The sequence below is a fragment of the Delphinapterus leucas genome, chromosome 11 (assembly GCF_059928025.1).
Source record: "Delphinapterus leucas isolate spDelLeu-1000000601 "Yukka" chromosome 11, BTC_Dleu_Yukka2, whole genome shotgun sequence".
Lineage (NCBI taxonomy): Eukaryota > Metazoa > Chordata > Mammalia > Artiodactyla > Monodontidae > Delphinapterus > Delphinapterus leucas.
The window spans coordinates 45,544,448-45,555,517 of record NC_143139.1 but is presented as its reverse complement, the minus strand read 5'-3'; positions in this window follow the sequence as shown (position 1 = coordinate 45,555,517).

Genomic DNA, 11,070 nt, shown 5'->3' with positions numbered 1-11,070 from the left:
ACCAGGAGAAAGCCTGCTACCATGTCCTGCTCACCGTCTGTCTGCTGCACGCCGTGGGGTGTCCCTCCAGGACCCTGCTTCAGACCTGTCAGCTCTCCTATCCATTAAACCACTGATGTCTCTGTTGGTGAGTCCGGGCTCTTTCTTCGGTTTTAAAGCTGGGCAAGTGCAGCCCAACAACTGGCGGAGCAGCCAGGAGACCAAGGAAACTCCCGAGTGCCGAGATGTTGAGAAATACACAACGGGGAATGGAAAGCTGCGGGGGGCTGTCCACTAACACGTGGTGCCCAGAAGTTCCAGGGGTGATCCCAAAAGTTATGGGGGAAATCCCCGGTGGCTGTCCTTGATGAACGGGGGCTGCCGAGAGATCTGGAGAACAACGGCCCCGATGGTTCTGCTATTGTATCAAAGTGAGGCTTTTGTAACTGGTTAAGCTAGCTCTCTAGAAGCAATGTATTCTCTTCTTGTGCCTTTGAGATGTAGATGATCTACCTGGGTTCTCAGGAACTTTAATCCCATGTGATCTCTAAGAGTAAATGAAGAAGAGGGAGAGAGGCTTTTAAAAAACCATATAGGAATAATTATGTTTTGGGAATATCTATCTAAAAGAGTCTCTCCAGATTTTGGTAACTTGAAACTAAACTAAGTTAAATGAAGAGAATTCATTGACTGGTTCATTTCAAATAGGGTAAAATATTGGAACATTAATTGCTGGGCAGGCCTAAGTTTGTCTCTCTTTGCCTGCTTGGGAGAGGAAGACTAGAGCATTAAGTTTTCCAATCAGGAAATTTACAATTACGTGCTTCTTGGTTTTTGCCAGAGATTAACGTTTTTAAGTGTTAAGACTACAATCAGACATAATTTAGTTATTGTAACCAAGTTTGTTTATCCATTACATTGTGATCCGGCGTTTAACGGTGACTTTTTAAGTATTTTGTCATTTATAGGCAGTAATTGTTGTGCTCTGATGCTTCTGCAAAAGTGCTTCATCTTCAAGAAGATTCATAGGAAGGCCTTTTGGCAAGTACAGGTCTCTGATAAATTTCAGATCATACAGCTGAACGGGGTAAGAAATTAAAGAATCCTAATGGAAAACCCAACGGCTTCATAAAAAGGTAACAAAAGGGTTGTTTACTGGTGAATATGGTTATAATGTTTATGGGTTTTGTTTGGAATGTTACTGGTTTTGATCTGTTTTCCAGGTAGAGGGGAGCCCTTCCCCTCAAGTTAGCTTTGACTTACAGCAATTTGGTAAACTACACCTATGGGTAGAATTTGTCGACTGAAAAAAAACACGCAACCTAAAAGTTGAGAGTTGTTTTAGTTGGCGGACATTCAGAGGACTTCAAGCCTGGACACAGCATCTCGGATAATGCTGAGAAAATTGTTAGAGGCGAGAGGGAAGCCAGGATATATAGGACTTTCTGCAACAAAGGGCATATAGTAAGGATATCAAAAGATTACTGTTAATTAAGGAAAACCAGACATCTCAAGTTAATGAAATTAGCCCTTTTCTATGTATGGGAAGAGGTAAAGTCTGGGCTCATTGAAATCATTTCTTTGATATGCACCTCGGCTGTCTGGGGCCAGTAGCCTGTGTTTTCTCCTCCTGAGCTTCAAGGTGCACCAGTCGTTGGTGCACCTTGAAGTGCTCCGTCAGAGCTCACCATAGGGGCGGCTGTAATGTGGTAGCTTGAAGGCTGCAACATCTTTTGTTCCCTGATATGGCAGGCAGCATTCTTAGTTCATAAATTGAAGCACTTTTCTGTCTGGTCTGCCAACTAAAGGTTGGCACCTGCCATCTACCTCTACAAGGGTTAAATCCCAAGCTGCTATGACTGCTGACCTTCAACACATCCTGAAAGGAGTTCAGGGTGGAGATCAGGAACGAGGCACTCTGTGCTCTGGGAAAAACTGGCAGAACAGGCCTTCAGATAGATATTTTCAGGAGAAGATTTTATGAGCCCAATTCTTGCATCTCCTCGTAGCTAGAAAAGCACTGAAGTCTTTCATGGTGACGTCCGCTCCTCAAGACTAGCAGTAACCTTCTCGAGCCTAGCAGAAACCTTCTGCAAAAATGTGTGCTTGATTGCATGCACCCCGCCTTCACCAAAATTACATATATACTGACCTTCCGCCCTACCTCTTTGGAGCAGTTTCTCAGAGCTATCTGAAATGCTGCCTCCAGGGCTATAGTCCTCATTTTGCCCCCAATAAAATGACTCACAACTCTCACAGCGTGCGATTTTTTTTTCAGATCACAGGTCCCTCCAGAAATTGGAGACTCTTAGGTTCTGAGCGGCCTTATGAGGTGAAAGGGAAAGGCTGTCTCCTGGCATGTGCAGGAATCTCTATATTTGGGGACCGAGAAATCCAAGGTGGAGCCTGATGGTAGGTCTTTGGCATGGCTTTCTTAGCCTTGAGAGGCCTTTTGGGAATTCAGCCTGAGACTCCTTCTGAGGAGCTCTGCCTCAGCCACTTTGGAGGAGCCTACGTGGTCAATTGATCAGACTTGTTTTGCAAACAAATTAGTTTTGATTTGGCTGTGTTTGGTGGAGGTGAGAGTAATTTTAGATTGAAAAAGATTGTTTCAATAGATATTAAATTCTAGTTCTGTTAATTGAGGTCTGTATTGATGAAAGTTATTGTGTTAGCCACACTTGCCCTGATGTTCAGGAGGAAAAGATTATCCAGTGAAGTTGTCACACAGTGTAACTACTCATGATGTCTGTAACATTGCTCGCTTTTAAGTCGGCTGCCAAAAGCACATGTACAAGTCTTGCATAACAATTTGGTATAAGTGATAAAATGTATGGCCTATAAAGTGTTTCCCCATTAACATACCCCTGAGTCTGTTCACAAGATCTGATTAAGTTTCCCCCAGTGTGAATAACCAGGGGAAAATAAAGGAGGTCCAGCACCGAGGGACATGATCTGAACCTGGGGTAGGAGCCAGCACCCCGGCATTGAGGGATGGATATTTTGATCATCAATGCTTTCTCTTGGAAGATTTGCAATCCAAAGGGGAAATGATGGTAAAATCTACACATATTGAGGTATGGGGTTGTATATGAGGCTTATACATGGTTTAACTTAAATTTTACTGAGAAGAGCAGCCTGTTTTGTGGCCTTTCAGACATACATTTTACATCTGCTTTGGCCATTGCGGAAGGGAATGCGTTTGAAAGTCAAAATGGAGTAGCTGTGGTTCAGACATCCAAGGTAAAACGAGGTGGCCATCACATGATTTTAGACATAGTCCTCTGTTACTGAAAACTTGAGTTTTCTGAACTGTATTGCAGACCAGGACAGAAACCACAGGCGGATGTGGTATTATCTCAGAATGTGGCTACCGCTTGTATTTTGCTTAATTGTCATCATCTCCCTGTGTTGTGCCTGTTAGATGTCTTACATTTTGTCCCTAGCCTGAGAGAGGAAATCTATTCGAGGGCTGAGCAGCCACACCGGCCTCACTGTGCAATGAGTCTTATTGCTGGGTCTACAGGGAGATACCATTGTTGTCCTCCCCTGGACTTCCATGAAAAACTGACCCGGCTAATGTGACTATATGGGACGACTGACCATGGGGGGGAAAGACTTACCAGCTTCCAGTCCCACGTGCAACATGTCAGAAAGACCTCCCACCGTAAACGTTACTGTACAACTGACTGCCCGTGACCCTCCCTGGGCTATGCTGTGTGTGGAGTGGGACAGGCTGGCTTCTGGACACAGAAGTCCAACTAGTGGGACTATTTTCTGCTTGGAAAGACCTAATGTGTCCACCCCTAATGGCACGCAACATAACACGGGGTGACAGATGTGTACTAGGGCGGCTGAGCCCTGGCGAGGCCACCAGAATGTTTCTTTTAGAGCCAGGCCTTCCCCTCCCCATGGGGGTGGCTCTGGGTTTGTGAAAACCAGGGGCGGCCTTACCTTCCTTATTACTGGACAGGGCACTGCCGCTTCGTTGACCTGGTAAGCGCCTGGGTCCAGAATGTACCCACATCCTGGCAAATGACTGTTCTGAGCGGTACGCGGGCCTCTCACTGTTGTGGCCTCTCCCGTTGCGGAGCACAGGCTCCGGACGCGCAGGCTCAGCGGCCATGGCTCACGGGCCCAGCCGCTCCGCGGCATGTGGGATCCTCCCGGACCGGGGCACGAACCCGTGTCTCCTGCATCGGCAGGCGGGCTCTCAACCACTGCGCCACCAGGGAAGCCCGGTATCTTACTCTTGATGCTGTTTGGCTGCTGCTGTCTGTATTGTATTGTGGCAGCTGGTTGCAGTGCCCCCTACATACCTGACCCCAGGGATGTCATGGAAGAGGGGCTGGACCGAGATACTTAAGGGTCATACAGGGTATGTAGGGGTGGAGTATCTAGTCAGGCCACTCAGGACGGCTGCTCTCTTTCTCCCTGTACACACCCGGCTTAACCAGGGCCTGCTTCACCCACACCTACTCACAGGACTGACCTTCCTACACACTTGCCCCAGGCCCAGCTAGTGACTGTTCTGATTAAAGGGGTGGTGAGGGGCGTGCCCCTCTGCTGGTTTCCTTGACAACTAATGAGCCAACCTGACCCAATTCCCAACCTGTAACTGGCAATCTCCCCTTCCCCCTCCTCCCCAGGGAAGCCTGCCACCGTGTCCTGCCCGCTGTCCACCTCACACGGTGGGGTGTCAGTCCAGGACCTTGCTTCAGCCGTCTAAGCTATCCCATCACTGATGTCTCTGTTGCTGACTCTGGGCTCTTTCTTTGGTCTTAAAGCTGTGCAAGTGCAGGCCTTGAAGGCGGGCAGGGTGCAGCCCAACAGAGTTACGTTTAGAAAGCAGTGCACAGGAGACAAGGGAACCCTCCTGCACTGTTGGTGGGAGTGTAAATTGATACAGCCACTATGGAGAACAGTATGGAGGGTGCCTTAAAAAACTACAAATAGAACTACCATATGACCCAGCAATCCCACTACTGGGCATATACCCTGAGAAAACCATAATTCAAAAAGAGTCACGTACCAAAATGTTCACTGCAGCACTATTTACAATAGCCAGGACATGGAAACAACCTAAGGGTCCATCAACAGATGAATGGATAAAGAAGATGAGGCACATGTATGCAATGGAGTATTACTCAGCCGTAAAAAGAAACGAAATTGAGCTATTTGTAATGAGGTGGATAGACCTAGAGTCTGTCATACAGAGTGAAGTAAGTCAGAGAAAAACAAATACCGTATGCTAACATATATATATGGAATCTAAGAAAAAAAAAAGGTCATGAAGAACCTAGGGGTAAGACGGGAATAAAGACACAGACCTACTAGAGAATGGACTTGAGGACATGGGGAGGGGGAAGGGTAAGCTGGGACAAAGTGAGAGAGTGGCATGGACATATATACACTACCAAACGTAAAATAGATAGCTAGTGGGAAGCAGCTGCACAGCACAGGGAGATCAGCTTGGTGCTTTGTGACCACCTAGAGGGATGGGATAGGGAGGGTGGGGGGGAGGGAGACGCAAGAGGGAAGAGATATGGGGGCATATGTATATGTATAACTGATTCACTTTGTTATAAAGCAGAATCTAACACACCATTGTAAAGCAATTATACTCCAATAAAGATGTTAAAAAAAAAGAAAGAAAGCAGTGCATATAGTGTTGTCTTTAAAATCTCACCAGAATTAGTCATGGAAATTAATATTGAAATATTTCTTCTAGCACTCAAAGCCAATGCCTTTACAAGGTCTTTGCCGTGTATTCACCAGAGAAGGCAGAAGCATTACAAATGGTGCCTCAGATTCCACTGGACAGCCAATCTCCCCACCGACTACCTGCAAAGTTACAAGACCTACTTGGAGCACACAGGTAAGGTCAACGATATAGTTTCAGTTCTCATTGTATTAACTCAATCAATGGTATGTAACCTTGCGACCACTCCCCCTCTTGGAACTCTCTTGTTTTTCTTACAGGGAACCACACCTATTTTTCTTTTTCACAATATTTTCTTCATGTCTTCTTTCTCTGACAAAACCTTAGATGCTGGTATTCCCCCTTCTAATCCTTGGCCCTCTTCTCTTCCCTTTTCATTTATTGCCCTTCATTCATATGGCTTCAACTGTCAGCCATAAGGTGATAACTCCACCTGTAACTCCAGGCCTGGCCTCTAAGCTCTAGATTCTTGCTGTTCAATAGGGCAGTTACTAGTCACATGTGACTGAAATTTTTTAATCAGAATTAAATAAAATTTAAAATTCCATTCCTCAGTCTCACTAGCCACATTTCAATACTGAATAACCACATACGTCTAGTGTATGCCACATTGTATAGTTCAGGTAAAAAACTTTTCCATCATCACAAAAAAATTCTACTGGACAGTGATACCTAGATAACAATAGCTAGTAATGTATGTGCCAGGGATTCTTCCAAGTCTTTTATATGTAAACTAATCCTCACAACAAACTTCTGAGGTACTTAACAGTAGTCAAAATCACAGAGACAGCAAGTAGAATGTTGGTTGCTGGGGGGCGTCCGGGAGTGAAGGTTGGGGACTTGTTTAATGGATATAGAGTTTCCATTCTGCAAGATGAAATTAGTTCTGGAGATGAAGCATGGTGATGGCGGCACAGTATGAATGTACTTAATACCACTGAACTGTACACTTAAAAATGGTTAAGATGTCAAATGTTATATGTATGGTAGCACAATGAAAACAAACAAACAAACAAGGTTTGTACTAAGTACTTTTAAGATTGTGGTGAAGCTGGTATGCATTGTAGCTTTGGAAACAGGTATTTGGAACGCCTCATTATAACAGATAACTAATGCCAGCAGTAAGACTACTGAAAGAGAATCCAATTAAAATGGGAATTTTATGGTAGACACTTTAAAAAAGAAAGTGTGCTTGGGACTATATCTTGAAAAATGAAACTAATATGAAAATAAATTTATCATATATTTAACAACATTGAGGTTAACACTGCAACTATTTGCTCACACTTAGAACAAAGACATTGGTTATACTGACATAACAATTTTGAAAAAATGATGAATAAGTAAATGTGCATTTAATTTTTTTATTCTACAAGCACCTGTACAAAATTCAAAAGGTTCAAAAGTGTACACAGAGAATAGTAACACTTCCCTCTCTCCAATATTCAATTCACCTTCCCTGGTGAAGACTTCTATTTATAGCTCATTGTATTTACATACAGGGATATTCTAGAAACCTGTAACATGTATGTATGTATGTATATATTGTCTCTTTCCTCCTTTCCTTGTCCAATGCCCTGCTGTTTTCACTTAATATATCATGGAGAGCTTTCCATATCAAGAGTATGTGTATTTAAATAATACCTGTCAAATTATTCTCCTTAGAGGTTACAGTCAATTACTCCCTAATAATGTCTGAGAGTATATTTTTTTAATTTACTTTTTAATCAGTTTCAGGTGTACAACATAATAATTTGACATTTGTATACATTGCAAAATGATCAACACAATAAGTCTAGTTAACATCCATCACCTTACCTAGTTACCAAAAAGATTTTTCTTGTGATGAAAACTTTTTTTTTTTTTTTTTTTCCGGTACGCGGGCCTCCCACTGCTGTGGCCTCTCCCGTTGCGGAGCACAGGCTCGGGACGCGCAGGCTCAGCGGCCATGGCTCACGGACCCAGCCGCTCCGCGGCATGTGGGATCCTCCCGGACCGGTGCACGAACCCGTGTCCCCTGTATTGGCAGGCAGACTCTCAACCACTGCGCCACCAGGGAAGCCCGTGATGAAAACTTTTAAGATTTACTCTCTGGGACTCCCCTGGTGGTCCAGTGGTAAAGAATCCGCCTTCCAATGCAGGGGACGCGGGTTCTATCCCTGGTTGGGGAACTAAGATCCCACATGCCACGGAGCAACTAAGTCTGTGTGCCCTGGAGCCCAAGCACCACAACTAGAGAGACAAAATACGCATGCCACAACTAGAGAGAAGCCCATGCACCGCAACGAAGACCCAACAGCCAAAAAAATAAAAAAAATATTTTTTTAAAAAAAGATTTACTCTCTTAGGAACTTTCAAATACAGTAGTCCCCCCTTATCCGTGGTTCAGTTACCTGCGGTCAACCATGGTCCAAAAATATTAAATGGAAAATTCCAGAAATAAACAATTCATAAGTTTTAAATTGTGCACTGACACAACTAGCGTGACAAAATTTCACACTGTCCCAATCCATTCGTCTGGGGCATGAATCATCCCTTTGCTCATCGTATCCCACCCATTAGTCACTTATTAGCTAACTTGGTTAACAGGTCAACCATCATGGTATCTCAGAGCTTGTGGTCAATAACCCTTCTTTTACTTAATAATGCCCCAAAGTGCAAGAGTAGTGATACTGGCAATTCAGATCCACCAAACTGAAGCCATAAAGTACTTTCTTTAAGTGAATAGGTGAAAGTTTTCACCTTAATTAGGAAAGAAAAAAAAATCATATGTTGAGGTTGCTAAGATTCACTGTAGAGAACAAATCTTCTATCAAATCGTGAAAAAAGGAAAAAAAAATTGTGCTAGTTTTGCTGTCATGCCTCAAACTGCAAAAGTTATGGCCACAATGTGTAAGTGCTTGATTATGATGGGAAAGGCATTAAATTTGTATCAATACAATACGATATTTTGAGAGGGAAACCACATTTGCATAACGTTTATTATAGTGTATTGTTATAATTGTTCTATTTTACTATTATTGTCCACCTTTTACTGTGCCTAATTTATAAATTAAACTTTATCATAGGTCTGTATGCATAGGAAAAGACATAGTATATATAGGATTCTGTACTATACAAGTTTTCAGGCATCCATGGGGGGGTGGTCTTGGACCATATCCCCCACAGGTAAGGGAGGACTACTGTATGCAATACAGTATTATTAACTATAGTCACCATCCTGTACATCACATCCACATGACTTATTTCATAACTGAAAGTTTGCACTCTTTGACCCCCTTAACCCATTCTCCCACACCTCCACCCCCTGCCTCAGGCAGCCATCAACCTGTTCACAATGCCTTTATCCATTCATCCACATCCAGCGATGGACACTTAGGTTGTTTCCATATCTTGGCTATTGTAAATAATACTGCAATGAACGTAGGGGTGCATATGTCTTTTTTTTTAACTTTTTTTTTTAATTGGAGTATAGTTGCTTTACAATGTTGTGTAAGTTTCTGCTTTTCAAGTTAGTCTTTTAGTTTTCTTCAGGTTAATACCCAGAATTGGAACTGCTGGATCATATGGTAGTTCTATTTTTAATTTTTTGAGAAACCTCCATACTGTTTTCCACAGTGGCTGCACCAACAGAGCATGAGGATTCCTTTTTCTCCACATGCTCGCCAACACATTATTTCTCGTCTTTTTTATAATAGTCATTTTAACAGGTGTAAGGTGATAATTTCATTGTGGTTTTGATTTGCATTTCCATGATGATGAGTGATGCGGAGCATCTTTTCATGTTCCTGTTGGCCATCTATATGTCTTCTTTGGAAAAATGTCTATTCAGATCCTCTGCCCATTTTTTTAATCAGGTTGTTTGTGGGGTTTTACTATTGAATTATATGAGTTCTTGATATATTTGGGGTATTAACCCCTTATCAGGTATATGATTTGCAAATATTTTCTCCCACTCAGTAAGTTGCCTTTCATTTTGTTAATGGTTCCCTTTGCTGTGCAGGAGCTCTTTAGTTTGATGTATATCATATATTTCACCCTTGTAAACCTCTTCGGTGAAAACAGTATGCCATAGTTTACACATTTCTTATTATGAGTAAGGTCACATAAGTCGTATGCTTAAAGAGGCACCTACTTGCATTTTCTATTCATGTTATTTCCTCATTTTTGTTTTTTTTTAATATAGATGTAAATGGTCATCACTTTATTATGAATAACATCTTTCAGGATACCGTGTTGAAAATATTTAAATTTTTTGAAGATTAAAAAATGCTGTTAAGTATATCAATAACTTGTTTTATGGTTTTGCAATTTTTATGCCACTTTAGGCATTCCCATTCTAAGATTATGTTAAAAATTCTCCCATGTTCTGGTATTTTTATGGCTTTCTTTTCTATTAACATCTTTGATATCTCTGGGACTTACTGTGGTATAAATGAGTGAGGCATTTAACTTAATTTTTTTCCAGGTCTCCAGTTTTCGCCAAACCGTTTACAGAATATTTCATTCTTTCCCACTGCTTACCTTTTTTATTTGACACTCAGGTCACAGAGCTTCTTCTCTCCCTGGGAATTGGGTACCAGCTTCCTTGGGAACCAGGTACTTTGTTCCACATTATCCCTTTCCACAACCCTTCTCTCACTGTCCCTGCCCCCTTCTAAGGCCTTCACACAAAGGGTCTCCTCTTGTCTGGAAGTCTCCTTCCCCACCCCCTTGACTTGCTAACTCCTTCTCATACTCAGATCTCAAGTTGTTTTTTTTTTTTGGCTGCGCTGGGTCTTCGTAGCTGCGCGGTCTTTCTCTAGCTGCGGTGAGCGGGGGCTACTCTTCGTTGCAGTGCACGGTCTTATTGTGGTGGCTTCTCTTGTTGCAGAGCATGTGCTCTAGGCACACGGGATTCAGTAGCTGTGGCACGCACGCTCTAGAGCGCAGGCTCAACAGTCGTGGCGCATGGGCTTAGCTGCTCCGCAGCATGTGGGACCTTCCCGGACCAAGGTTTGGACCCGTGTCCCCTGCATTGGCAGGCGGATTCTTAACCACTGTGCCACCAGGGAAGCCTCTCAGGTCTCGAGTTTAAATATCACTTCTCTAGGTTAGGTGCCAAATTTTATATCCCCAAACAACTCCACACTTCCTCTCTGGTGCAGCTGTTCCCCACGATGACAAAGATCCAACCCATGTTGGACACTTCAGTATCCCTAGTGCCTACATAAGTACATAGTAGATAGAGCTTAATAAATATTTATTGAATTAATGCAATGTCTGTTTTTTCCCTCTGATTGATTCTCCTCCTTAGGCTGTGGCTGGGAGAATGAGGGGGAGCTATGGTTCCATTAGTGAATGCTGAGTCCAGCCACTTGACGCTTACA